This window comes from Fragaria vesca, linkage group LG4 (genome assembly GCF_000184155.1).
Source record: "Fragaria vesca subsp. vesca linkage group LG4, FraVesHawaii_1.0, whole genome shotgun sequence".
NCBI lineage: Eukaryota > Viridiplantae > Streptophyta > Magnoliopsida > Rosales > Rosaceae > Fragaria > Fragaria vesca.
In genome coordinates, this window is record NC_020494.1 from 13,760,461 (window position 1) to 13,763,976 (window position 3,516).

Here is a 3,516-nt window from a genome sequence, read left to right on the forward strand (position 1 = left end):
GGGTGGTAGCGAGGATGAGCTTTGGGTAGTGTGAGTTGGGCTCAGCCCATTCGGTCAGCTCTTTGGGTAAAGATTATTAGTGGGCAGAAGTTGGGCTAGGGTTTCCTATTGGGCCTTTGCTTTGTTTCTGTTTTATTGTATTTACTGTTTTTATAGTTTAGACTAAGACTGTTTGCAGGTCTAGAGCATTTCCTTAGTTCGTAGGCTTTGTCTTATTAACTAAGGTTTGTTGATGTTCTAGGGTAGCCTCCTCTGTGTAGGGTGGTCCTATATATGGTCAAAATAATGATAGGTTGAGGCTTCCTCCTTATGTTTTCGCTAGCTGGTTATTTGTTTCATTTGCTACCACGGAAGATTGATCATAACGTACACTTCATCCCATGGTCTTCAGCATAAAGATTGCTTAATTAGTGTCTACTAGGTAGTTTCACATGATAGCCCTCACGGGCGGATCTTGTTCATGTTGTTGAACTTACTCTCAAGTTGTGACCAATAACAATTAACATCCTTGGATCAAAAAAATAAAAAAATTTGAAGATACAAGTCCATCGTAATGTTAAGCTCCTCCCTATAACTATTCCACAACATACGTAGTGGTAGTGGTGTAACTATTCCATGAACTTGGGTCGTTATACGGAAGCACTTCATCCCATGGTCTTCAGCATAAAGATTGCTTAATTAGTGTCTACTAGGTAGTTTCACATGATAGCCCCTGCGGGCGAATCTTGTTCATGTTGTTGTACTTACTCTCAAGTTTTGACCAATAACAATTAACATCCTTGGATAAAAAAATAAAAAATTTGAAGATACAAGTCCATCATAACATTAAGCTCCTCCCTATAACTATTCCATGAACTTGGGTCGTTATACGGAAATGTTTACATCTTTGATTCTATTTGTCCAAGTGGGAATTGTATATATATAAAGTAACAAAGGTTTTTACTTAAAGAAAAAAGTAGAGTCTAGCTACTAATTAGCAATAGAGCTGGAAATGATTATACGAGTATCCAATCTTAATCTTGTTTAATTAGTGCTTATAAAGCCTTCCACTACCATCTTAATTATTAACTAACAAATTGTTAATCCACCTTAAATCCTTAGTTGTTAACCAATGTTTTATTTTTGAATGATATATTATTGAGGGTTGACAATAGTCTTTTACATCAATTCTGAATTCTGGAAGAAACATCGAGTCTTGTTTCATGTAGAACCGATGTCTTAATTTTCTTGATCTTTAACATCACCAATTGATATATCAATTTTTGTTGTTGACCACAGGCATAACATAAGATCCCCCATCTCCATCACTTACATTCTGCTCAAAAGATTGTCTAAAGGCAGTTGCCAAATTTCGAACAGTCTCTTTATTAGCCAGAAATAAAGATGGTTGTAGTTGTAAGAGTCAGAATAGTCAGGGAGGGAATCCCTTGACAATTCATCATCTCTTAAGGTTGAGGATCCCATCTTCGTCTTGCAGTTTAGCTTTTTGAGTTTGTTAACCTACAATAGAAGGTTGTGGTCGTCAGTTATGATGGATTGAGCTTATCTCTCCATCGTCCATGGTCGTCGATACCCGTGAAATAATTAGAGCTCATCGTAGTGTCAAGCTTAGACTCTTTGATTCTTAAGTTAGTATAATAGTTATGCAGTACGCAAGAGCTAGGATTAGAACGAATTACCATAGAAAAGACATTAGCCTTCTTATATAAGGGATTATGAGATGCAGTGGGTGATTGTTTCGGGTCTAAGGTAGCAAAGCCCATGAGGTTGCTACTTCTTGTTCAAGTAAGGCCATGGTGTTAGATTCACCTTCCTTACTTAAGTTTTTTTTTTCTTTTTTTAAAAAAATACTTACACTTTTATATTAACTCAGACACCCAGCCTTTAATAGTCGGAAGATCCCATAAGAATCTTCCCAATGCAAATACGACCTCTTTCCTTCGGTGATATTCGGGCATTACCAAGTTGTTGTTCGTGGGAAGGTAGAGTTTGTTGTTGCTGGAGATGTGGCGGGTAATCCCTAGACGCGGGGATTCTCTTGGCTACTATAGGGCTACAAGGTTACCGTCCATGGGGCTGGTATTCCTTTTCACCAATGAGGATACGGACATCCCCTAGGGCGCTGGTATTCCTGATTCGTGGTCTTTGGTTGGTCCACTACATGCTTCTGGACATTCTTCTTGGTTGTGCATGTGGGATTACGACTAAGAAAAGCAAATGTCCCGCTAGCAGTGTCACTTGAATCGCATTGATCTTTTTTTCTTTTTTTTTTTACAGATCTTTTATCGAAAAACACCCCACCCTTAACCATTTCCATAACATCATTAATACCCTGACACTCACCTTCTTTAATATCAAGTGGCAATTCAAAGATGCTCGCTCTTTCACTTACCATCTCTTTATGAACACACCAACGATTTTTCACCCGTGAAGAAGTCATATCATATCATTCATGGCGCCTTAATTTGCAAAGTCTTAGATTTATAAGAAGAGCCCCCATAAAGTGATATGTTACTCCTTTTTCAACAGATAAGTGGGACTCAAATACTACCATCCCCACTCATCTCACCCTCATTGTAAGCAGCATCTAATCTTAGGCCTCGTTTAGTTGATAGAAAAGAAATTGGTTCCTTGGTCTTTCCTATGTATATAGGAGAATAAATTTCCTACTAGTTTCCGTACCAAGTGTTTGGCAACATCGGGAAAGTAACTAGGAAATGTATTTTACTTTCATTTCTAATGTTTGGTTTATGCATGGATAAGAAAACAAGTAACATTAATTTACCAATTATATCCTTAGTATTAAATAATTGGTAATAACATTCAATAAAATAATATTTGAAAGATGCAATTAATGTTGGGAAAGTATGAGGGAGATTGAATCCCATGGTATGTGGGAGGATCCAATTTTCCATATATTTTCTCATATTGCAATAAAGTCTTTGACACGACCCACCCCGAATTTCACCCTGAAACCCAGAGTAAGTCGTGCGGGGACCACCTCCAAGGAAAATTTACTGAAAAGATTAAGAAAATCTCCCTTGCAGATGGACAACCCTAACTCGAAAATTTCATATTACACTCTTAATTCAACACTTCCGAACATCACATAATTATCCTTCAGAAATTCTACCCATAATATACAATAATCCCAAAGTATTCAGAGCTACTAAACACAAGCGGAAGCAAGAAAACACGAGTAGGTTGAACAGGTAACCTACTGGCGAAAACTGGCAGAAATGCGGGTGACTATGCCTCGTCTCCTACTAGATCCAACCCGAACTCTGCAGACTGGGCAATTTAAAACGAAGGGCCCAGGGGAAAACATTTAATAACGTTAGAGTGAGTGGACAAAAATAAAATAATAAATAAAATATTTATGTTTCCCCAAATTAATTTCTAAGGAAAAATCGAATGCATGCCGCAAGCGATAAAACTTTTATCCCATAAAATATCGAGCCTCTCAGACTCTATAATATATGTATGTATTTACACTCGTCCATACTCCCTATATAA